General features: G+C 49.1%; 2 long non-coding RNA genes and 1 other non-coding gene across 4 annotated transcripts; 2 read left to right on the forward strand and 1 right to left on the reverse strand.

Moving 5' to 3' along the window:
* The first annotated feature begins 387 nt into the window (after nucleotides 1-387).
* Nucleotides 388-4,185, forward strand: LOC138918055 (uncharacterized). 2 transcript variants are annotated; one of them, XR_011426946.1, is made up of 2 exons: nucleotides 388-527; nucleotides 3,895-4,185. It is a non-coding gene; the product is annotated as an uncharacterized lncRNA (long non-coding RNA). The 2 variants fall into 2 exon arrangements; XR_011426947.1 differs by lacking the exon at nucleotides 388-527 and adding an exon at nucleotides 3,291-3,455.
* A 3,939-nt stretch (nucleotides 4,186-8,124) lies between these two features.
* On the forward strand, nucleotides 8,125-13,271 carry LOC138918054 (uncharacterized). The gene is made up of 2 exons (XR_011426945.1): nucleotides 8,125-8,447; nucleotides 10,767-13,271. It is a non-coding gene; the product is annotated as an uncharacterized lncRNA (long non-coding RNA).
* Nucleotides 10,516-10,574, reverse strand: MIR138-2 (microRNA mir-138-2). The gene has a single exon (NR_032952.1). It is a non-coding gene; the product is annotated as a microRNA mir-138-2 (primary transcript).
* Nucleotides 13,272-25,510: the final 12,239 nt, after the last annotated feature.

Below are 25,510 nucleotides of genomic sequence, written 5' to 3' on the forward strand. Positions count from 1 at the left end.
GGATTTGAACCCAGGTCTGTCTTGCTTGAACACTCCTGCTTCGATGTGCTGTGACAGTGGCCATTCTTCAGCTGCTGTCATCCTTGTGATCAGGACTTGGGCTCTGCAGCTTCAGTGGCTGCTTATTGCCCCCAAAGCATATGTTCTATCTGGGGAATGTGTCTGTATGTGCACCTGGGTCTGTTTTGGGTTCAAATTGCAGCTCTTTCCCCTGTGTCTTGTTTGGCTCTCCTCAAAGGCAGATGCTGAGACAAGTAGTTTATTTGAGAGGAGATCCTAGGAAGCAGGAGCTGAAGGGAGGAGTATGAGCCAATAAAGGGGCATCAGTGAGCCAGTCAGCATAGGCAAGTGGGGCTCAAACTAGCTGGGGACCGTCATAGGAGCCGTGCAGAATGTTGGGAGAGTTCTGACTTCCATTCCTCATTGGTGGAAGGCAGCCCCGGGAACACTGTCTACCCTGCACCTTCTGGCAGATGTGGCCTGCAAGGAGGCTGAGCAGGCTCCGGCAGCACCAGAAAGAGCCTCAGGTATGCAGCTTGAGAGTGGATGCAGGCAGCATACAGGGAACTGTTCATCACAGCCGCGGGGAATCAGAGGCAGCTTGGATAATGGGTGGGTATCCACAGCATCTGCCACACCAAGAATTCGAGGCTTGTGGAAAGACCCTACCTCCAGATTCAGGGTATCTGATACTTGGGGCTCAGGATACAGGAGCAGCAGCAACAATGCCCATACCTGTTGGGGCATCATATTAGTCAGCTCAGGCTGCCATAACAAAATACCACAGACTGAATGCCTTAAACAACAGAAACTTATTTTCTTATAGTTCTGGGGGCTGGAAGCCCAAGAGCAAGGTGATGGCAGGTTTGGTTTCTTCTTGGGCCTCTTTCCTTGGCTTGCTCACCTAGTCTTTCCTCTGTGTGTGTGCCTTCCTGGTGTCTCTTCCTCTTCCTATAAGGACACTAGTCCTATTAGTTTAGGGCCCCACCCTTACCACCTCATTTAACCTTAATTACCTCCTTGAAGGTCCTGTCTCCAAAGACAGTCACATTCTAAGGCACTGGAGGTTAGGGCTTCGACATATGAATTTTAGGGGTCAGAATTCAGTTCATAACAGGCATGAGTGGCTGGCAAGAGGACCTGGATCTGAGCCATATTTCCTCATTTTACTGGTCCCAGAGACAGGAAAGTGAGCAGCTTAGGGTCCCACAGCTTGAGAGGCAATGCAGTGCTGAATCAGAACCAAATTGTCTGCCCAGGGTGACTCCCGGACCAGGGACTGCCCACACCTATGGCCTACTGGGCCTCATGCCCCCAATATTTCCTGGGTGTGGCCCTCTCTTCTTGAGAACCCTGGCACCTACTCCTGCCTTCCGAGGCCCCTGGACTCTCCTGCATCCTGGTGCTTCCCTCTCCCCTGTTGGTGCTCCAGGAGGTGGCACAATGCAGTACCAAGAGGCCTGGCCTGCAGTCCCAAGGCCCGGGTCCCAGGGCTGGCTGACCTGTGTGGCTCTGTGCAAGTGCTTCCCTCTGTCCTCTCACTGGGAAAGGAGACGGCTGGGTTAGGCTACCATTCCTGTCCCCTAGTCTTTTTCTCAGTGTTGGTGAAAATTTTGGAGCAAAATAGGCCCTTGTCTCTGCTGGAGGGGTCGCACACTGGAACAATCCATCTGGGGAGGCGATTTGGTAGGATATTTCAAAAGCTCTAAGGAACGTGCATATCCAAGATTATTCCTTCATGATGCATTCCGAGAAGGGGAACTGCTGGGTCAAAGATGTAGCTATGAGGAGGGTCACTACTGTTGATTTCTCACACTGTACTCTTATAAACATCAAAACACCCAATGCCAAGGAACCAATAAACAAGTCATGGCACCTTATTCGATGGAACACGCAGACACAAAACATGATTTTGTAAAGAACATTTAATGATTTGGAAAGATTTTTTCACCATATCAAGTGAGAAGGCTAATTACGGAGCAACCCATTGAGTGGCTTCATTCATGAAAAAAAAAATACAAAGATCTGGAAGGATCATAAACCAGGAATAAACAGTGGTTACTTCTGTGTGATGGGACTGTAGAGATTTTTAAGTCTTTATTTTCTAAAGTAACAATGTATATTCATTGCTTTCGTAATAAGAAAACTCACCAAGACAATTACATTAAAAAATAACTTACATAGTTTTGGCAGATACTGTAGGCTAATTCTGCAGCTATTACTGACCCACTCCTCCTTGGCTGCTTCCTCTTTCCCACTTGGTGAATCCTCACCTTTCTGGCATCCCTAACTGCCAGAGTGGCCAAGTGATGGAGTTCTAGCCAGTGAAGTTTAAGTAGAAGTCTGCTGGGTGGAGGGGGAGTTTTCTGGGAAAGCCGTCTCCCCATAAAAGGAGAGGATATTATTGCCCCTCTGCCTTGCCTTTCTTCTTCTTGGAATGTGGAAGTGATGCCTTGAACAGCAGTAGCCCTTTTGAGACCATGAGGTGAGAAGGGTGGTGGAGCAAAGGTAAAGCCTGGGTTTTTGATGGCATCCTTGAATCACTGCATCACCCCTGGACTCCCCACCTCCAGGCTTCCTGTAATGGGTGATAACTCTGATATAATAGTTCTGATTAGTTATAAATGCTTTTGGCTGCAAGTCACAGAGTTTAGGTCTCTCCTCTAGGTCCTACATCACTCCTACCACTCCACACTGACTCCATGGAGAGAAATAGGGGCATCTTCAGCAAGATGCTCTCTAATGCCATCTATTTGGCATTAGTCTCTGAATTTGTTTGGCAGCTCTGGAAGGAGAGGGCCACTGAAGGTCTTTTGTAGAATGGGGAACATAATCATCCCTGTGTGCCAGAACAGAGCAGGGCACTGCATGAGACAGTGAGTCAGCTGTCCCTCAAAACACCTACTATGTGCCAGAGATTGTGCCAGGCATGGGGAGGCCAAAGAGCAAAAGAGACCCTGACCTGTGCTTCTGAAGCTTGCTGTTGGGTGGAGAAGAAGGAAATTGTAAAGTCAGAGTTAAGTCTTCGCTTACTTATAAGTGTGCAGGGTTTTGAAGTACAAGGCGCCATGCGAGCAATGGGGGAGCCCCCTGCCCTAGTCTGGGGCTCAGGGAAAGCAGTCCGGAAGCTCGTTCCTGTGTCTTTAAGCTCAGCAAGATGTGTCCAAAATTCCTGCACGTCTGTCACAGCCTCTGGTCACTATGTCCCCTAGAAGGCATTCTTGCCTTTGGCAAGAGCCCTTGATGGGTTTTATCGTCCATATCAGTAAAATGACACCATGAACTTGCAGCTTCCCCGAGCTTAAAAGACATGTGAATGCATCCGAGAGGAAGCCACCTGTGGCAACAGCACAGACGCAGGCTGCCGCAGCCGAGCTGGGTGCTGTTAGGAGAGGGGCTGTTTACTCCCCAGCCTCGGCAAAGGTGGGGCCCACATGTGCCCACTCAGCAAACAGGTACTGAACACCAACTGTGCGCCAAGCACTGTTCTGGGTGCTGAGGATGTATCAATGAGCAAAGCAGACAATAATCTCTGCCCAGGGGGGTTCTGGTCTAGTGGGAGGAGACCAGATCACAAGGAAATGGTGTGGGAGTCTGAAGGTGACAGGCTGTGGAGACAAGGCCCAACAGGTAGGGAGATGGGCGGGAGAGGTCGTGCTGTGGACGGTGGCACACAGTCAGTGGCAAGGTCAGGGTGGCTGTCTCTGAGAGGAGCGAGGGATTCAAGCTGACACCTAGGGGAAGAGAAGCCAGGGGACAGAGTGTGCAAAGGCCTTGGGGGCAGGCAGTGTGAGGGCCAGCAGGAAGGTGGGGCGAGGTTGGGGGACAGGACGGGATCTGGGTGGCTGTGGGCATTGGAGGTCAGAGCCCTAAGATGCGACTTTTGTTTCAAAGGGATTGCAGGTCAGCCCTTGCCAATTCGATTTACTCTGAGTCAAAAACCAAGGGGCGGATGGCAAGGAGCCCTGGTAACCACACAGCCAGCAGCATCGGTGGATGGGGGCTCAGACCCTGTGCCTGACAAGGAAGACGGAGCAACAAAGCATCTATTTACTTTCAATTCATTTTGACATATCTTTAAATGTGTGTGGCTTTTGTAATCATAAAAAATATTCGAATCGTTATAAAAACAATTATCTCTGGGGATAGGATTATAAAGGATTTCATATTCTATACATCTGAAAACCTTTGTTTTTGAATGATTTGGTCCCTGAACAGTGTATTTTTTTTTGCTGTTGTTTTGTGCCCCTAAACATTGAGTGGTATTCCTCTAGGCGGTGCACAGGAACAAACAGTGCAGGAAAGATGAAAGAGAAATAACTGAGTTTCACAGTTATAAAGTCAATTACACACACAAACACACACACACTACCTCTTCCACTTGAGTCAGGTGTCAAGAGAATGACCTTGGAGGTTCACTACAGGAGGGCACGGCTTTTTTTTTTTCTTCTTCCAATGCTTTCTCTCCTCGAGCTCCAGGGTTTCAAGCCAAAGGCAGGTAGAACATTTAGAGGCAGTCAGTCACCCCAGTGCCGGGGGGGGGGGGGGGGTAGGAAGCCTCACAGGGTTAGAAGCAGACCTCTCTGGAGCCAGAGAGTCCACTTGCCAGCTTGAGACCTGAAGCAAGTTTCTTGACCTTTCTGAACCTGTTCCTCACCTGAAAAATGGGAATGATAACAGTGCTTCCTTTCCCAGGGCTGCTCTGTGGTTAAATGAGAAGAAACACGCCCAGTGCCTGGTACACAAATACCAGCAGGGTAGTGAGGTCACTGTCTTCGTTCTGGAGCATAAAGACCTGAGGCTCTGGAAAGAGAGGACCAGGCTCTTCCTGAACCTCTGCTTCGTCAACTGTAAAACAGAGTTGCAAGGGGACAAGGCCAGGGAGAGGAGGCCCAGAGCAGGCCGCAGGTATCCCGCACAGTTGTGGCAGCAGCTCCTGCGTTTCCCAGTGGCCCCCTCTTCATTCCATTCACCTGAGACTGTGACTGGTGGACAGCCGGCCAGCACCCCGCCCTGGGCTCCGCTGTGCCCCAATCTGCTCTGCCAAGACGGCAGAGCTTCCAAGACCTGAGGCCACCTTTCACCTTCCTTTGGGCCTCAGCCTTAGGTCTCCCTGCTTCTGGCCCGTGTGTCACCCCCAGCAAAGAGGAACAGTGGCCCAGGTCTTCAAAACTCAACCAGTATGCCAGACAGCTGGAAGCTATGTCAGAATTAGATTTCACTGCTTATTTATTTTGATCCATTTTTCTACCAAAACTCTCTTTTCTGCTATGCCTTTTAAAATAGCAATTTCAAACTCTTTGGTCTGTATGAGGTTCTTTATGCGTCTTTTTATTTTTCCTTTTCCTCCCCAAAGCCCCCTGATAAATAGTTGTGTATTTTTAGTTGTGGGTCCTTCTAGTTGTGGCATGTGGGACGCTGTCTCAGCATGGCCTGATGAGCGGTGACATGTCCGCGCCCAGGTTTCGAACCGGCGAAACCCTGGGCCACCGAAGCGGAGCACTCGAACTTAACCACTCGGCCACGGGGCCAGCCCCTTTACGTGTCTTTTTAAGGGACAGAGGGAATGGTGGAACAGATTTTTGTTGCTCCTTCCCCTTTAAAAATCTATCAAAAATCAACACTATGGTGAAAACCTTCTGCTTCAACTCTGTCTGGGAGGCCCAGGAACTCTTCTTGAAATTTCAGCAAAGTGTGGGTGCACAGCATTCCCAAGTCTCACTACAGTAGGAAAGAGGTAGTTTTCAGGAACTCTTGCCTTGCAGCACAATGAATAGAAACCCTCAAATTACCATATTGTCTTTAAAAAGTGGAGCCACTTCCCTGGGACCAGTACCTACCACGACACAGACACGTAGGGCTGAAAATGTCCTTGGCTATGGCTTTCACAAAGAATAAAGAATATATGAAAGACCATTCATGGAAAATCTACTCTTCTCTCTACCATCAAAAAACAAACCCACCTCAATGTAACAGAATAACAAAATTCTTCAAGTTCAAAAGAAATAATTGCCCAGTGTGTTTCATCTTTATGGCATCACATTTTAGCGTCGGAGTTTCCCCCAGTTAGCCGCCAAGCACAAAGGGCTTTTAATTGCTCATAGGGTGCTCTGAGCTGGCACAGCTGATTTTCCTGGTCCCCAATGGTTCCTTTGGAGCTAGCCAATCAAAAGCAGCTCCTAGCCTGGGTCTGGGGACACATGGGACTCAACTTCTGCTCCAGCGCATAGATACCTCTCACTCCTGGGGCAGGTTACTTCTCTTTGCCCTAGTTCTTAAATGGGGTTGTGAGCTCAAAGAAATGTGAAGCTGTTAAAATGTGCCATGTACTGTGTTAAGAATTTAATCAATAGGGAATCAAGATCTAAGCCTTTAAATTGGTGGAAAATAACTTTTATCTTCCAATGTCCCTGTTGTGAGGGATAAAAGGATGTTCTGGGCATGTTTATTCAGGTGAAAAAGGGAAGGGTCAGGTGTCCACAGCTCAGAACACCTGGGGATTTACTTTTAAAATTCAGAAAAGTGAGTTAAAAAAATTATTATTCAACATTCAGTAAATGCCCTAAACTTTTCACGCTGCTGCTGATGGCAGGCATAGGCACTCCGCTGCCATGCCCTTTATCATTTAGTGCTGAAGATGATTTTGTCATCAAACTGCCCCCGCCCCCAACTTTTACCTTGTTTTAGTGGTTCTCAAACTGGAGGCACTTGAGAATCCCCTGGAGGACGCGTTAGCACACAGACTCCTGATCTTCGCCCCGAGTTTCTGATTCAGCAGGGCTGGGGTGGGGGTGACCTGGAGGATTTGCACGTCTAACAAGTTCCCAGGTGGTGCTGATGCTGCTGGTCCAGGGACCCCACTATGAGAAGGACTGCTCTATTTGATATTAAACATTTACTCAGGAAACTTCCTTTCTAAACCAAGCTTTTCCCGGAAGTGCTGACCGGGGTCAGCAGGTGGTGACCAGGTTGAGAGGACAAGCTGGTGGATGTAAAAGTGTGTGTCTGACGAGCTCCCTGCAGCACCAAGGCCTTTGGCTGTCTGCGATGGAGCCTCTTGAGAGGATCTCCTAATTTGGAAGGTGGCTAGCTGCAAATGTAGGACCCCAACGTGGTGATAAAGATTCTGAACATAGAGCTTGAGATGGTATAGATCGCTAAGTCAGGATTTCAGAAAAGGGGGGTGGGATGGACACTTTAGTCTCTTTCTGGCCAGGTGGCATCAAGTCTACCTAAGTGGAGGGTCTGGAATGTTCTGGGGGAGGGCAGGCTGTTCTTGGTGAGGCAGGATGCATTTTGGAAAAGAAGCCACACTGTGGGCAGAGGTGGGTGGACCAGGCATGGGGCTGGGGCTAAGAACTGGGAAGGCCCAGGGTTGTGCTCTCCTAGGCTGGCTCTGGGAAGCACTCAGTTCTGAGGGGGTACACACTTGCCTTTGCAGCCCCAGACCTCTGAAGGTAACTGTGCAAACAGCAAATGAATTCACCAGCGTAACAGCAAAATTAAGAAGAGCTTCCTCCAGTTCTTAAACTGTTCTCTCCTCATTCTCTCTCTGGACTTGACCCCATTTTTAATTTTATTAGGTTTTTAATCAGGTTCCATTATGAAGTGCTTTAAACAGGGTTAGAATCTAACCTTTCAGAAAGGCACAAACAGGGAGAATGCTGCCTGGTCTACCCGGTTTAAGAAATCAGAGTGGAAGCCTCTGAGAATGGAGAGGGTTTTGCTCAGTCCTTTGGAGAAAGCCTTGGGGAGAGGGTTTTGCTCAGTCCTTTGGAGAAAGCCTTGGGGACTTCCATCTTCAGCTTTGTCCCTTTCCTCTGGCTCCTCAGCAGCATGGAGCAGTGGCTCAGGGCACACACTCTGGGGCCTGACTGCCTGGGTTTGAATAGTGGTGCCACCAATGACGAACAGTATGGACGGTGTGGTCTTGGTACTTACCCGACGGGGGGGTACGTGAACTGCCCATTATGAGGAAATGGAGGTACCAAGCAAATGGCTACACAAAGTGCTCAGAGCAGCGCCTGCCACACTGTTTCTACTCTCTAAGTGCTTGCTGACCATTATGATGCCACTGAAAGGAAACAAAGACCAGGGCTCCAATGAGCAAGAGAGAGTGAGCTTGACTCTGAAGGCCACTCACTGCTCAGGAGGGGCTCATCCAGTCATTGGACAAACATATTGAACTATTTTATGCCAGACACTGAGCTAGGTTGAGGTGCAGTAGTGAATGAGTGTCCGTGCCCTCAAGGAGCATATGGCCAGTGGGGAAGACACACATTTAGCACAGATTCCCACTAATGAATGCATAATGGCAAAATGAGATGAACGCTCTGAAGGTGCAGAACTCAGCTTGCTCAGTGCACCTAACATTACCTGATGTGACTTTCTAGGTCAGGGGAGTTGGCTGGCAGGAAGCTGTGCTCTGTCTGAAACCTAGAGGACAGGTAGGTAGCAATCACAGGGAGGATGGTGGGGCTGGGAGCATTCCAGACAGGGCTGAGCCGCACAAGGGCCCCAGGGCAAAAGGGAGCTTGGTAAGAGTGCCAGAGGGAGGAAGGGAGTACAGTGAGAGGGAGCTGGCGAGTGCTCGCCACTCATGGGGTCACATTACCGCCACTCATGGGGTCACGTTACCGTTAGGGTGAGGCTGACTCTAAGGAGTTTTAGGGAAGGGGGTAGAGGGAGTCACTTGATGTAGGCACGCATTTTGAAAATATCCTTCTGGCTGGAATAGGCAGAAGAGATGGGGTCAGAAGGGAAGCTGAAGAGGATATGGGGAGAAGAAAAAGCGGGTGGTCCGTAAACACACAGTCCCTGAGCCCTGGTCCCCGTCCCATCCCCTAAGATTTTGATGCAGCAGGTGTGCAGTGGGGCATAGGATTCCATCTTCCCAACATGCTGATGCTGCCACCAGGGACCACACCGTGGGTGGTACTAGCTTGGACTCTGTTGGTGGTAGAGGAGTGGCAAGTGGATGAATTCTCAGACATGCAGTTTATATGTTTTAAGGAGGCAGGAAAACCTTCCTGACAAACTAGGACTCTCTCATCTCTAAACATACTTGTCCCCAAGCACAACTTAGAACAAATTTCAGAGAGGTCTTAGTGATTTGGGGATGGGGTGAGAAGCAGAACTTCACAGAAGAAGTAGACTCACCTCACAGAGCTCCAAGGTGACAGAGACCCAGGGCTGCTTTGTCTATGCAACCTCGTTCTGTGCAATCTTTACACCAGGCTTGTTTTTGTCTATCCCTCTGGCTTCCTACAGGGCAGAGCACAGCACCGAGGTGACAAAGACAGAGCCTGGGTTAATCACAGTGGCCCTGGGTCTCTCTCTGTCTCATGGAAAGCCGGAGAGATGGCTCCCCTTCTTTCTTAGTGCTATAGAAAGGATGCTAGCCAACCCAGCCACTCCATCTTTAAACTCCTTCCTTGGCTGTGAAATATGGCGGTGTCACACATAAGATTTAAGTTGGGCATAAAGATACTCGAGGAGCTGGCCCCATGGCCAAGTGGTTAAGTTCGCACACTCTGCTTTAGTGGCCCAGGGTTTCACCGGTTCGGATCCTGGGTGTGGATATGGCACCGCTCATCAGGGTATGCTGAGGCTGCGTCCCACATGCCACAACTAGAAGGACCAACAACTGGTGTATACAACTAGGTACTGGAAGTGGGGGGGCTTTGGGAGAAGAAGAAGGAAAAAAAAAAAGGTTGGTAACACATGTTAGCTCAGGTGCCAATCTTTAAAAAATGAAAACAAAAACTCAAACTCTAGAGACCCCCAGTTAGTCTTCCAACTCCTTCAGGTCCCGGCTGTGAGGGGATGGGAAAAGGCAGCCCATCTGTCAGCACAGGTGACAGGTCACATAACCCAGGACAGGAGTATCCGACAGATCGACACCCAGGGAAGTGTCTCCTTGTGCTTGGCTCTCATCCAGCGGGGGGGAACACACGCCTGATGGGGAGCTATGGAACTCTCACACTCAAAGAGAGGCATTTACTCTCCAGGGAACTTGGGACCTCTAGGAAACAGAGGAGTTCCCATCTATGTGGCTACAAAGGCCTTCCTCTCTCCAGGCATGTCCCCCAGGGCCACCATCTTGTAATTAGGGCCTCCCTTCCCTCCACTTTGCCCTATTCAAAGCTACCACTCCCACGTATCAAAACAAGGGGCCCAGTTCACAGCCGAATATTCCTAGAGCCTCGGAGGAAATGTTCAGTTTAGTGGCACTTAGCCTTCTGAGGGCCCATAGCTCCATTTTCACAGTGGAAAGCCTGGTAGTACCATTAGGACGCTAACACTGTCAGGAGTGGCTTTTCCTTTAAAAGTGGAGCTGTTTGTGTTGGGCAAGAAATAGCCTCAGGGTGCCTGTGTTTGCAGTGGAGTCAGAATAGCCCGCGGGAGGAACGCGGAGGCCCCCGGCTGGGGTTCTCAAGGGCTCAGAGGTGTGATGAGCTGCTTGGAGGCTTGGCTGCGCTGGTGCCTGGAGCGCTGCTTGTGGTTGGGTGTGACCCTGGTGTTGTGAAGTAGCCGTTCTCTGATTGGCAACGGCCTGATTCACAACACCAGCTGCCCCACCGCACCATGCCAGGGAGGTCTCTGGGACGGCTGATGGTGGTGGGGTCCGTCCCCTCCTCGGTGCTGCTTCTGGAGTGTGGTGAAGGGATAGAAAACAGCCATGGGTTAGAACTGGAATGCAAGCAGATTCAACATTTCATCTCCCTCTCTATGCCCATCCTATCAACGTTTCTTTTTTGTTGCAGCCTTTGCCAGTCTTCATGTCCCCTGGGGTCACGGTTGGATATAGTGGCTCCAAAGAGCCTTGGACCTTGGACACAAGCTTATCTGTGCGTTGGTGCTTCTCTGGGAAGGAGGTCTATTGCCTTCAACAAAATCCTCAAAGGGAAACACAACCTTCCACAGCTTGTGGATCTCTGCCCTGGGAGATGTCATGGTAACCAAATATTTTTAAGGTAAAGTTTGGAGTAGTTTTTTCCTCACTGATACGGACAGGGGAAGAATGCAATTGCTAAACATACAAACCAGAGACCATTCGCACCTTGTGTTCTGAGTAGTAACTCTGCCAAGACCCCCTCCCTCTCAATCTGTCTGCCTGCCCAGGTCCCTGGACCTCAAAGGCCACGTGGAGTAGCTCCTGCGCCTACTAAGGATGACCACGGTCAGAATGGGATCCTCCAAGGATGGAGAGTAGCTCCCTGACTCAGTCCTCAAAGGGTGGACACACACTCCAAACCCAAAATAAGGGCGATCTCTGAGGACTTGGGGCAGGCATGCAAGCCAACAAAAGCGAGACTGGCTGAAAAGAAATCAGGTGGTCAACATGGAAACAATTAGCTATCCCTGTGCCCTGCCTTTCCAGCAGCAGGTGACCTGCCGGGGTTTGTCCCCTCCAAGATGCAGCTGGGAGGTACTGAGTGTCTCTAGAGAAACTCAGCAGTAAAATGACTCTGGAACTCTCACTTTGGTATTTGCCTGGATTTTATCACCATTATGAAATTATGTAACATAACCTGACATGAAAATAGCATCTGAAGTTTAATCCCAATTTCCAGGTGTTGACAAACACTTTCAAATGAAGAACTCTTTGGCCCCAAAGGGCTCCTGCTGCATTGGTCTTAGATACCCAGTCAAGAAGAATCACATTTTCTACTTTCTGTTATCTATCTTGGAACCTGCTTTATTTTTAAGGATGCAAAGTTGGCAAGTTCCTAGTACTGGATGTGGCACAGAAGTTCTGCCAAAGTTCTTGCCGGAGTCAGGGGAGGAAGAAACTTTAAGTCATTCATCAATCATAGCCATGCCATATAAATCACCGTGGCCTTGGAGCTCGGAAATGTCTGGATTTTCACGTCTACAATCAATGAATGCCTGCTGGGACACTAGACCATAATGTCTCCACTGGGGCCTCTGCGGTTCACAGCATTGCCAAGCTGAGGATTTCTACCACATGTGGGTTGCTCGTGCCAGACTCCAAATATGCCGTACTCCTTCCCAGCACAGGGCCTTTCTACAAGTTGCTTCCTCCACCTGGAACGTCTCCCTCCCCGTTCACATAGTTTAATACCAACTCCTCTTGCAGACTTCAACTCCAAAGTCACTTCCTGGACTCCCATCCCCCAGACCAGATCTGAACATGCTGTCCAGGCATCTGTACTTTCCCTTCAAGGCACTTACCAGACAGAGAGTGAAGTCTCCTCCACTGGCCTCTAACCTCACCATTGGGTCCCCAGCATTGGCCACAAGGGGGCTGCTTGATAAATACTGGTTGGGTGAACGTATGATTTAAACTAAGACTCTTATGGCCCAACTACTCTTTTCACTTAGATTCATTCCTGGATGAATCACTCAGAAGCACGAAAGCGGCAGCAAGTATCTTACGAACATACACAGTGCTATTTTGTAATGAATAAGTTAACATCAACAGACTGACTGCCAGACCTCCTAACTCATCGCCCTGCCTCTAGGCTAACTCCACCCTGATGCACAGGGAATCAGAGTGGTTTGTCCAGAGGGTCAGTTGGATGTGGCTTAACCTCTCCATGGTTCCCCATTTTGCCCATCTTATGACCCCTCACTTCCCCATCTGTGCCCCGCCCCCTGCCTTACGTAGCAGGAGTGCCCCCAGTACATCATGTGTGCGTGCAAATGCAAACGCCCCTGCACTCTTCTGCCCAGCAAGCTCCTCTCTTCCCTGCACTCAGGCTCCAGAGTCAGCTGTCAGGACGGTCCTCCTGGGCCCCTGCTCAGCTTGAACTCTTGGCCCGGCTCTATGACTCTTGTACCTTTTGTGTCCTCCATTGTTCCACTCTTCGGTCTGCCTTAGCAGATGGTGATCCCAAGGACAGACGTCATCGTGGAGTTACCTGGAACACAAGGACCTTCAGCTTGGATGTACTCTCAATCAGCAAGGAAGTCCTGTAAAGTTGGGGGTGTGTGGACACCATGACAGTAAAAACTTGTCCTTGCTGTCCCCTATGAATCATCAGAATGTCTGGAAAGTCCCAGCACTTTGCCATCGAAGACATGTGTTCATCCCCACGGCCACCCTACACCCTAGCCCAGACCCCCCCACCCCACCTCTCACCTGGACAATGCGACACGCATCAAACTTGTCTCTCTGTGATTCATTCTTCACACTGTGGCCTGTGTGATCCTTTTAAAACACGAATCAGAGCATGTCACTCTCCTACTTCAAACCTTCATTCTCTTCCCACCATGCCCGGAATAAAATCCAAATTCCCTAAAAATTCCGCAGGTCCCAGTGGTCCAGCCCTGCCCACCTGTCCACTGTCACCTTCCCCTCCTCGTGGACTTGCCACTCTGTCCTTCTTTCAGATTTTGAAACATAGAGCTAGACCATATGGCGCCTTGTGCAATGTAAAAAATCAGGCCTTTCCTGTGAATGGAGCCTTTTGTGAGTTCAAGAAGGTGCCCCTTTCCCTGGGCAGATGTAGCCTTACAACAGGGTGTGTGACCTGGCGAGTGGCCTTGGGCTGGACCGCAGCCCCCACTCACCCCAGGGCAGGGGGCTCTTGCGCCATTCAGCCACACTAGTGGCCCTGCTGGAACATACCTTGTTTCCTCCCACCACAGGGCCTTTTCACCTGCTGTTGCCTCCCTAAGGACTCAGCTAACCCAGGGGCATTTTAGAAGAATGAAAGATTTCTGGTGTTCCAAAATTCTGCACCAATTTTAACTAAAGTCTTTCATCTCTTTATTTTCCACTTTGGCCTCCTATGTTAGTCCTCCTTCATTACTGGCTTGGTAGGGTCAAGCCAGCTAATTCTTTTTTTTTTTTTTAACGTCACATAATGATCACTGGGTGTAGGCAATACCAAGGACACGACGTTTATTGAGGCTTTATAATGTCAGAGGTCTCAAATCAACAGACCGTTTTTCTGCCTATTACTTCTGGAAAAAGATGATGACTATGAGACTCAGGAAGCGTTTCCTCCTCCACCACCTCCAGGTGGACCGCGGGTCAAGGCAGATTCTGGTCAACGTGTGACACCCTCCCCAGGCTGGCTGGCTCATGGTGTTGGGGTGGGGGTTCAGGGCTCTACCCCCACTCCAAGATCCTGCATCAGTCACTTTGGGAGTGAAGCCCAGGAATCCAGCCCCCACCCCAGGGATTCTGATAGACCACATTTGGGGACCACTGCTCTAAATCTAGGGTTCTGTTAAAAACTGACATTCCTAATGAGCCTCACACGGTGGGAGTCTGATATGGCTTCAACATCTTCAGAGGAAAATTAAATCTCACCACGTGGCAGGTGCTGTTGGTGCCCAGCACCACTGTTCCTGCATACAGGATGCCCCCACTCGGGCGCTTCCTTGGGTCAGGAAGAGGAGCAGGAGTGTGGCCAGTCTGCACGTGGGAGTTAACATCCTCGCACAGCCCTCATCAGTGACACAAAGAGTTGGTGGACAAATACCCCACTCTCTTGCCCCACACACGCTTGCAGAGGTCCCCACTGGCCCACAGCGGTTACCTGATGGACGACACAATTTTTATCGGTTCCCTCCCTTCTCACCTCCCCAGTATGTCACAGTGCTTCCTGGCCCCACCTCCCAATATACAGCTGTGCACTAGTGTCTGCGTTGTGTGTTTAAGTGCACCCATGTTTTGAATGGGTATATCTCACATTGTCCTCAGCAGGGCAGGACCAGGGTGAGGGGAGTGAGGCACCACCCCCAGATGCTGACTCCGCTCTGGCACGAACAGGACCGTGGGCACCTCCTGAAGTTTTGCATCCTGGGCTGTCTCACTCGCTCACCCTGGTACTGTCCTGACTTTCAGGGATCAAAATACACAAATCAGGTAAAACACCCTGTTCCAAGCAGGTATTTTCTAGTGTGTGTTGTACTTGTGTTTCCTCATTGCTTTTTCATAGACAATGACCTTCTAAATGGAGGACCCTTTGGCACCAAAACTCTGAGGTATTAGGATCATTCTGCACAGTCAGTAGTCATAACATGCTGTTCCAGGCATTTAAGATAGCAGTTCTACTCCAGGACAATGGCAAAAGGAAACCCGAAGGCAACCTGGGAAGCCTGCTTCTTTTGGCCCATCTTGGCTGATGCCTTCCAGGTAGGCTTTAAAATAAAAACTCCTGGTTCAAAGCAACTGCCTGGCTGCCGAGCCCGGCCTGGAGTTTATTAGCACAGTTAATATCGCATGCAAATAGATTTCCCTGCTTCGGTCATGCCAGTCCATTAATTCAGCCCCTTGTCTGCTACATCTTTATCCTTGGCAGGTTAATCCTGCCAAATGCCTTTGCTGTAGCACATGTCATGCTGTGCCTATGTCCAACAATGCAATTTTGCTAATCCTGTTGTATCAGCTTTGTGGCCCTGTCTGGTCAATCCAATGGTGGAAAAAGTGCATATAAGGTTTTTTGCCAAGATCTTTCTCCTACTCTGGCACCCACCCCTTCCTTTTTTAAAATATAGTTTCAATTAAATGGTTTGAAAGTCAACCACAGTACTTGGACAGCTGCCAATGCCAATGTCTTTCAGACAAGAATGTCAAGGCTCTCAGCGGGCCTCCAAACTCTTTCCAGCAGCCTCACCCAGCCATCAGCTGAATATGCTAAATGAGAAGGGTTAAAACAGGAAAACCCACTAAACATCTCTTTTTTCTAGGCTTTCCATGTGTTAAGGGCTTGAAGATGACCGAATGCAGGGCATACGTAACACCCATTATCTTTGGTGCCAATCTCTCCACAGTTCAGTGGAATCACGACCGTGAATTATCAGAAGAGGTACACCCCCTCCTGCAATCACCTTTGCCAGGGATCCACCTGACACAGGGAGCAGAAGGGTTTCCAGGCCCCCAAGCAGACTGCTCCTGTAGTCCGTGGCCCAGTGGGGTTAAGGGCATAAGCCTTGTAGCCAGATTTGCCTAGGTTCAAATCCCAGCCGGACTGCTTCCTACCTCTTCCACCTCAGGCCATTTGCTTTCCCTCTTTGGCCTCGCTTTCCTCGTCTGTAAAATGGGCATAACCGCAGCACGTGCCGCATAGGATTGCTGTGAGGATTCAGTGAGTTAAGACAGGCTAACCACTCAGAATAGTGCTGGCACACACACAGCAGGCGCTGGGTAAATGGAAGCTAATATTAGCATAGATTGTGACATTTGTCAAAACTCACTGTCATTTGAGGCTTACTGTAGTACACATGCAAAGAGCCTGGGAAGATTTCACACGGGCATGTCCTCTGGGGTCTCTGGATGTAAACTCCTCTCTCCTGCCTGCTAACTGCAGACATGAGGCTATGGGGAGCCCTTTCTAGTCTCCCTGCCACTGGTCTCTGCCTTACCCCTGGCGGCTTTGGTGGGCGTGAAGAGGCGTTCAGGGTGGATAAACAGGTGGGTCTGTGATTAGATTCCCAGGGACTGAGTCCCCGGCCTGCTGCTGTGTGACTCTGGGCAAGATGCTCAACCTTTGAGACTACAATCCCAACATTAGAAATGTGGGGATGTAGTTCTACATGGCGGGGTTATTGTGAGGATTAAGCGGAAAAGCACATATGAGGTGCTTGGCACGCTGCTGAGAACACAGTAATTGGCCCATAAATAATGGCTATTATTGCCTTGCAGTCTCCTGCAAGGTACCAGGGCTCCCCTCGCCAATGCTCCATCCATCTGCCTCCTGATCTCCCCACAGCCTCACGGAGATGTTGTGAGAGTTACGTGGGATCATGTAGGGAGAGCCGCCGGCACGTGGCCTGGCTTCCCACACAGGCTCAGGAGATGAAGCCGTGCTCACTGCTGTTTAAGCATAGTTCATCGTGGCTCCTTTCTTACTCCAAACATCCTCAGCTCCATACAGGCCCTTCTGCATTAGTTTGAGCATTAGCCTCTAGTCTGAGCCCTGCTAAGACTTGTGGATGGTTTTTAAAAGACAGCATGCATGTACGGATTTGAAACTCCCCTGCATTTGAACAGAGCTGAATATGCATTCTGATGTGAGCACCGGACACTTTTATGATCACCTCGAGGGCAGAGGGTTAAACCTGTTTGATATTGGCCATGGCAGGACAGGATTTTGCCCTTGATGTGAGGACAGTATTTTGCTACTGGGAAGAGCTGTGTGCTTCCCTTGGCAACCCAGCCACCGAACACCACCTACATCTCTTGGATCCTGCTAGATCTTCTAATAAATAAAGTCCCACCATTAGCTGAAAACTTACTACGTCCTTGTTATCTGGCTTGACACTTCACATCTGTTATCTTGTTGAATTCTAATTGAGATGAGATGCAACTGTTTTGCCAATTTCCTACTTTAAGGAAATAGAGAAATACGGGCCGGCCCAGTGGCACAGGAGTTAAGTTCTCATGTTCTTTTTCTGCGGCTCAGGGTTCACCAGTTCGGATCCCGGGTGTGGACATGGCACCACTTGTCAAGCCACGCTGTGGCAAGCTTGAAACATATAAAGTAGAGGAAGATGGGCATGGATGTTAGCTCAGGGTCAGCCTTCCTCAGCAAAAAGAGGAAGATTGGTGGCAGATGTTGGCTCAGGGCTAATCTTCCTCAAAAAAAAAAAAAAAAGGAAAAGAGAGAAATAAAAGTACTAAAGTCCAAAAAAAAAAAGAAAAAGAGAATGGAGGTTTGGAAACAACTAACTTAGCCAAAGCTGCAGCTAGAGAGTGGCTGCGGTGCTGTGGTCTGAGCCCAGAAGCCCAGAGCTGCTGGTTCTCCAGGCCACTAGGCTACATGAGACGTCCTTGGTGCGATGCCATGTCTTCCACTGGCATCTGAGTCAAGGGTGGACCTCCCGAATTACCAACTCCCTTCAGCATTTATTTGTTCCAAGTTACAGGTATGCCAAACGCAATATTTTCCTTTTCATTTTAGGTTTTATTTCGTGGGGAGGGATATGGCAAAAAACAAAAACCCAAGACTCTTTTTCTGTAAAAATTAGGAAATTCCAGCATCTCGCATGCTCCACTGATTAGAAAAACCCTAAATATCCCAAGTCTACTACACAGGTCTTAGTCCAGTTTTCATTTGGCAGTCTCTTGAATACAATGGGTTTACGATACTTCATAGTAATTAAAATACGATGGAATCAAGCTATTTGCCAAAGGAGCCGTTCTGACCCTCTAGCCTCTGTGGCTCAGGCAGTCCACTGAGGCACACCTGTGTGTTGCCTTGGCGAGAATTCCTGCTGAGAGGGCAGTCCGTCTAGCCTGGGTGTCGAGAAAGCCATGCTTACCTAGCAGAATGCAAACATCTCTGAACTTTGCTTCCTGGATAAAAGGCAGCATTAGCTTCCCACTGCATTTCCTCCGGCAGGATCAATCACGCATCCCAGCCAGACGCGTGGTCCCGGCTCGTGATTAATCTCGCAGAGGCGAAGCTCCTCCTTGCGATGGATTGCTGTATCTGAGTGCAGCCTTCTTGGGGGAGGGGAGGGGGGAAAATAAAGGCTGGGAGCAGAATAATAAGCACCCAACGTTTGAGAAGGCTGCTCCCTGCCATGTGCTGCAGGAAGCGTTTTTTGGTGGTTGATTCACTGTCAGAAAATTCGCTTTTGCCATGAATGCTCCTTAGCATCATGGACGGAGAGTATGATTTCTTATCTACAGTGTGAATTTCGTGTCTTAGTTGGTTGTGTTTTTGTTGTTGTTCTTTTTTAGCCGAATCAAAGGTGGCTAAATTCTGTCTCTTTGGCTGTTCTAGGAACGTGCTCAGCACTCACATCCCGTCAGAGGGGTAGGAAGTGCTTGGGTTTCTCAAAAGGATTGAGCTGACAATTTCATACAATTGAAAGACAATTGAAAGAGACCTGCTTTTGACCTCACTCTCAGAACTCTGGTTTGCTAATTCTTCACTGAATTTGAAAATGCTTGAAGGCTGTTGAGTTTTCTGTCTTTTTTTTCTTGTGGTCATCTCAGTGACCAGGCGTGTCGAGGGGGTGTACGTGGAAGGGGGTCACAACAGGGAAGTGAAAACCCCACCTTCGTTCAGCAGGGGCGGCTAAGACTTGAGGTGCTAAGAGCTTCCAGAAGGGTTGTCAGCTCCTTGCCTTTCCTGAATAATACTGTTTGTTACTATTTTAGGAACCACACAAAATGAAGGAAAACCTTGCTTTAAAGGGACCCAATACCTGAAAGCCTCTATTTATACAAAAACCACCTAAGGAGTGACTTCTTCAAGCGATCTAGGATTCTATCAAAAGAGCGAGTTTCCTTGATACCCTGACTGTCACGTGTGAGACAAGCTTGGCTTTAGGGACAGGCCCGTTGCAGGAAGTGAGGCGCATCTGCCTTTATCTCTGAAAAGGGATTTCTTTTGAAAAGGCCTCTCCTTCCCCCGCAAGCCCCGGAAGACATATTGACAACAGGAGGATTGAGACATATTGACAATGGGTGGATTATTTCCTAACCTCTGCTGTGTGACAAACGCCTATTAATAAATGAACAAGACAGTCCTGTCTCCACTTTCGCTCAAACACAAAGCCCCATCCGCCCACTGACTGGAGCTGAGGCGTCCACGGGGTTGCTGACCTCGCCTGTCCTGCCGCCTGCCTGAGACCCTGGGAGAGACCTTCCGGCGCAGCCTGAGACTCCCAGGCCCAGACAGAGGTGGCCGTGGAGGGGCCCGGGGCTCCAACACCGGTCAGGTGAGCTGCTCTCCCCTCCTCCTGGCACAGCTCTCTTGTCTTGGCTCTTAGCATTCTGTCCCCTGGCAATGGAAATGCCTTCTTGTCAGACAAAATGTACAGTGGGGAAGCTTGACCAAGCAGCTTTTCTCAGGGAAGAAAAGAAGCTGTTGTTTGAAAATCTTGACTGGCCTTGAGACCTCAGAGGCCTAGCTGGGCAGTTCTGATTCTCAGCACAGACCTACTTTTTCTTTTTGAAAGTCCTGCTCCCTCCCACAATCCCTGGCCCTGGAGTTCTGGGGGATTTCCCCTGCAAGGTTCTAAGGCCTCTGTCACAACAGGTTTGCATTCTCCTCTCTTCAGTATTTCTCCCAAGAAATTATCTTTTAAAAAATGCAGCAATTCATGCAGTCTTGGAGGAAGAAAACCTTTTAATAAAATGTGGTTTCACGTAATAGCAAGGGGAGGTTCTGCTTCTGAACAGAATGAGTTATCTCTACGACACCACAAAATAGGAAAAGATAAGGGAGAACGAGACTTCTGAGAATGGATGAGTTACCCCTCCCCTTACACATGCAGGCCTGAGTTGGGGGGGATACTGGCACACACACACTCACACCTGTGCTTGCACACCCACAACGATGCACTGTAGTCTCACATTCACGGTCTGTTAGGAGATCGCCAACCATTATTCAGAGAGATCACTAGCAAAATAGAGGGACAAATCACAAGTCTGAATCTTTCTGCGGTTATTAACCAGATTCCGGGGGCTGGGAGCAGTTGCCTCGTGAAGGGTCTACTCCCTAGACTCTAGACCTAGGCACATCGCTGACTTGACTCCTGCAGAATGTCATTATTGGAGCCACTCAAGCAGCCACCTCTGTTAGCCCCTAAAGGAGACCTATGTCAGCTGGAGCTAGTGAATTCCTCTGGAACTCTGGCCCTATGTACGACACCTCGAAAGTGCTTCCAGTCCTGGGGGCAGGGGCAGCTCTCCTGCAAATGGAGGGGCTCAAATCCCTGGGGTAGGGGACTATTCAGACAAATAGGAAGGTGGGACGGACCAAGGCAGAGGGTAGAATTCAGGAGTCCATGCAGCTTCCTTGCAAACACTATTTAAAAAAATTCTTTGTGTAACTATTTATTGATGAAATTGAATGAGGAATACTTAAGACCAATATCCCTGAGACTGTTCTCGCACTTTTGAAACTCTGGTTATTTTAATTTATGCATTTAAAGACAGTGCTGTGAGAAGGGGTCCACGACATAGAAAAGATCAAGGACCCCTTCCCCATGTGGACGTGGATGCTGTGAGAGGGGATCAGCAAGGACGTAAAGACGCAGCCCCACCCCCAGAGCTGTCGCCCCATCTGACCTTGCTGCATTCTACAGCCTTGTAACGCTGTCTACATGCTCCCGCTCACCCTGTGCCTCAGTTTCCTTATTGCTAAAATGGGAATAACAAATTTTGAATAGTAAAATTTTGAGCCTCAAAATCAGACATTTTGTACCTTACACACAGCCATAGCTACAGCCAACTCAGAGCCCCGTCATAAGGCACAGATCAAAACCCACTGACCTGTTGGTACTGCTGAGACTCTGCATCTTTGTTCTGGAGACAAAAAGAGATGTCCTGCCTCCTTCTTCATTCTGCAAGAAATTTCCAGAAAACGGTCACCATAATAGTCATTCTGGCAACGTTGGGACTCAGCTGAATTTCAGGGGAGCCATTCTGGCCCAAAGAAGCTCTACCTTATCACTGACTTGCTGTCTTAACTCTGAAAGTCTATGGGTGGGGTGGGTGGGCATGCTGAGCAGGGAATTCTGCCAGCCTGGGCACTCAGTGCTGGATCCTCTCCTGCACTTGTGTATTTTTTAAGACAAAGTGACGGGGCACACTAACATTATCACAGCACCCTTAAGTACCTCTTAGTTCTTCTCGGACGCAAAGCTTGTAGCAACAAGCTTTTATAGGTCTTTTAAGCATAGGTGGTGAGAGGACGAAGCATTTTAGGGCTGGAGTGCTCTTGTCCTCCCCTCCCCACCTCACCCCCATTCCACATCCTTAGAAAGAAAAATAAAAAATCCTGGCAGGACGATGATGCAATCTTCTTTAGATAAAGTGCCCAGCCCACATCCTAGCTGATGTTATTCCTTTGTCCCCTCACTCCCAGAAGGAACAGCTGCAGGCCTGGGGGCTCAGGAGAAGGGGGGACTTTCAAGGGAATCTGAAAAAACAAAGGGGTGAAATGAGAACTCTGCAAAAGTTGTCTTCTCGGCTGAAGATACACCTGACCTCCATTCCCCTCGTCCTCTAGAGGCACTAAAATGGGACAAGAGGAAGTGGGGAATGGGCCACGGTTCTGTCCCCATTTTGCAGATGGGGAAAACTGAGGCCGTGGGGCTTAAAGCACATTTTTCTGGGGTAGCCTATTACCCTTTATGAAAATCACAGGTTGGTAGGGGCCAATCATACTGCAAATGTCTTTACCGGAATCGGTGGGAAGTTCGGGTGAGCAGGTTGCACTCCAGAAGGACCTAGAGGGAAGGTTCACCCCAGTCATACCCAGGGCGCCAACAGACATTTCCAAACACCGCTTCTATTGCCTTTTTCAGTTTGAATTACCTGTGAATAGGACCATGGGCAGTTTATGGAAGTATACGAGATTATGACCTTGCTTTTTCAGGGGGAGCCCTGGAGTCAGAAGTTGAGATTACTATCACTTACCCCCGTATGACCCTGGGCCACTCACTCCTCTACCCCAAGTGTCTGCAGCGTCCCGTAGAACAGGGTGCTGGGTTATTGTAATTGAACAAGACAGTATGTCCACGGGAGGCTTTGCCATTTGCAAAATGCTTCCCCCACCCCTGGCCAAGTACCTTTAACTATACAACACTGCCTGCCTTTTGTGGCTAGTTCTGCGTGTCTGACCACCTAATACTCCTCAAGTAGAGGGTAGTACGGCTAGAGGTCTGAGGGGACTACCTACCCTGGGTACCTGGGTGGAAGGGTAAAGGTCAGAGAGACAGCCTGCCGATGATTGGCTGACAGTTTCCTCATCTGTAAAATAGAGACAGTAACAACACTTCTCCCCCTTGGCCCTTAGAGGGAATCAAAGAGATAATCCTGGGGCTCAATGAAATATTCACAGCCATGATCATTGTCATCGTCATTGCTGTTGTTGGTGGCTCACCAGTCGGTGTCCTAACACCACAGAAATAAGCCCAAATACTGCAGTGGGGCGTTCCTATGGCTAGCTCTGTCTTGGGGAGCCCTGGAGGAGGGCTTCACTTGGAACATTCCTCCTAATAATGCCTCTGGGCTCCAACTTCATTCCACTCAAGGATGACATGTTGGTAGGACCCATTATGTTCTTGGAAGTGATTTTCTCCAATATTAAAGATTAGGAAGAAAAATAAAAGACGATCAAAGTAGAAGCATCCAGTTGATTCATGGCCAAGATGCGCCACACAGTGTTTAGGTGTTTATAGTAAAAGCAAACAAAAATAACGGGAGAAAGGAAACATTACACAATTAATGTTGCTAGGACAGCTGCATAGCAATACTGAGAAAACATTTTGATGCCCACTAGGTAACTGTGCCCACCTTGTCCCTAGAGGCTAAGTGCTGTCCCTGGCCTGGGCCACACAGTGACTCCATCATTCCCACTGGAATCGGAGAGCCCACCTCAGTGGCAGCACGCCCACCAGCACGCCCAGCCTACGGAGTTCAGCCACGTCAGAGCTCTTCAAGGCAGCTGAGGCCGCCTCACTAACATATTCCTCAGGGCCTTAGCAGAGAGTGTCCTATGAGGCTCCTCTGGGGACAGGGTGAGGAAGCAGGTGTGCAGGGCGCACATGATAAATTTATTCCAACACCCCAGCATTCCTAAGCCTTCGAGTCCTTCCTTCTACTTTATACCAGAAAGGTTTCAGGACCTCCCTGAATGCAGAGCCACTGAATCCACCTTTCAGTCAACAAAGCAATCTCTTAGAGCCACTTGCAGCTGCTTGAGCTAACATATTAAATTCAGAATTCCTCCTTAGTCTAATAGCCCGAGAATCCATTCCTGCACACATGCCTCAGGTTTTCATCAATATAATTCAGCAGAACCTTACGATCCTTTTGGAGGAATGCCCCTCCTGGCTTCTCTCCACTCCTGTGCCCTGGGGACCAGATGCCACCCTGTCTGCACCATGGGGGAGGGGTCTAGGCTGAGACAGGGCTCCTGGCCCCCAAGTCTTTCTTCTCCTCTAGCTACCACTAGTGTTTCCGCTTGTGGAGACAGTTCTCTGGGAAGCAAAATTTGCTGACAGAGATGCTCAGTTCTATTTTGGTGTTTTGCCAGAGATTTTACTTTGATTTTGAAATTGAGGCATCCTTCTCATCATGAAAGGGTCCCAGAGGAATGAGCCTGAGGGGATGCCCAGGAGTTCTCTGACCTGACAGTGCTGCTTTTTGGAATTGTCCCTCAAACTGTCTTTGTAGGTTAGGGCTCAATACTGAGCTCCCCAGCATAGTAAATTCCCACCTTTATACTCCCTCCAAATGCCAGAAGATCTTGAATTGTTATCAAAGACAGACTGTGATTTCAGGTCCGCTGAGGAGGGAGAGAGATGTCTGGAGAAGCTGGCAGCTTCTGGAATGCCCCTGTGGCAGTAAACACCTTTCACGAGGCCTGACTCTGCAGGTGGTCCAGGTCCCCACATGCCTTCTCTCTAAGCCTTGCAGTGACCCAGGGTGGGAGGAGTCATTGCCCCCACTTTAGGGGTGAGGAAATGGACACTGGGCCCAGGGGTGCTTCCCCCACATCCATACGAGCTCCCAGCGATAGGGAGGTTTGTTTTGCATTCCCCAGATGATGAGAAAACAAAGCATGCCTCTGGATGGTAGAGGGAAGTGAGGTGAGGAGGGAGAGAGGGCTTCTGGGTCAGTGACAGGGGATAACCTGGACTCTGGCCACAGTCCTCTGGCCCCAGGCGTCGTCAGGAAGCATCACCCTCCCTTGTCTCACGGGGTGCTGGCAGGCTGCCTACCCTCTATTGCTTTTCCATAGTCCCTGTATGCAGAAGGGAGACCAACTCAAGCCATGTCATTTTATTCCTGCTTCAGAAGCACCTCCTTAAACTTTAGTTTCAAAAAGCCTGGAATTGGCAGCAACATAGACCTTTCAGATTATCTAAGAATTTAAAAACTTATGCTGCTTCTGAAACGTACACGAGGATGTGAATGATTCCTACATGCAAAGCAATCCTCTTTGCTCTGAGGATTAGACTCAAATAGTCTAACAGACTCTATCATAGAGACCCAACTCTCAGAAATCATATTGGATGCTTTGAGACTAATTATTGACCCAAAGTGAGAAAAGTTAAAAATTTTAAAACAATTCAACACCACTATACGAGTATAAGGAGAACTATTCCTTTTCCCAACCATTTTTTAGCAAGTAAGCTCAATTCTGAGTTACAGTTGGAAGTTTTCTAAAAGATAAGGCTTTGGTGAGAAAGCTGGGACTTCAGGTCAAACAGACCTAGAAGCTTGATTCCTCACTGTGTGGGGTCTTGAGAAAGCCATGTGAGCTCAGTCTCCTCGCGGTAAAATGGGGACGGTACCCCCCTTGGAGGGTTGTTGTGGGATCAAACCAGACGAGCACAGGATACAAACGCTATTAACCAACAGTGAGAACAGTCGAGCCTGAAACACCTCAGGTTTCATTCTCTTTGCCCTTGGAACTCTCGTTCTGGTCACAGGAAGAGAATTTTCCCGCACATCCCAAGTATTCCTGCAAGAGCTTCTTTCTGATTCAACGTCTAAGAAAGTTGAGTGGGATACTACAAAATTTGGTCACCAGTGATTCAAAAAACAAAAAACATGTAA

This window comes from Equus caballus, chromosome 16 (genome assembly GCF_041296265.1).
Source record: "Equus caballus isolate H_3958 breed thoroughbred chromosome 16, TB-T2T, whole genome shotgun sequence".
Classification (NCBI taxonomy): Eukaryota; Metazoa; Chordata; class Mammalia; order Perissodactyla; family Equidae; genus Equus; species Equus caballus.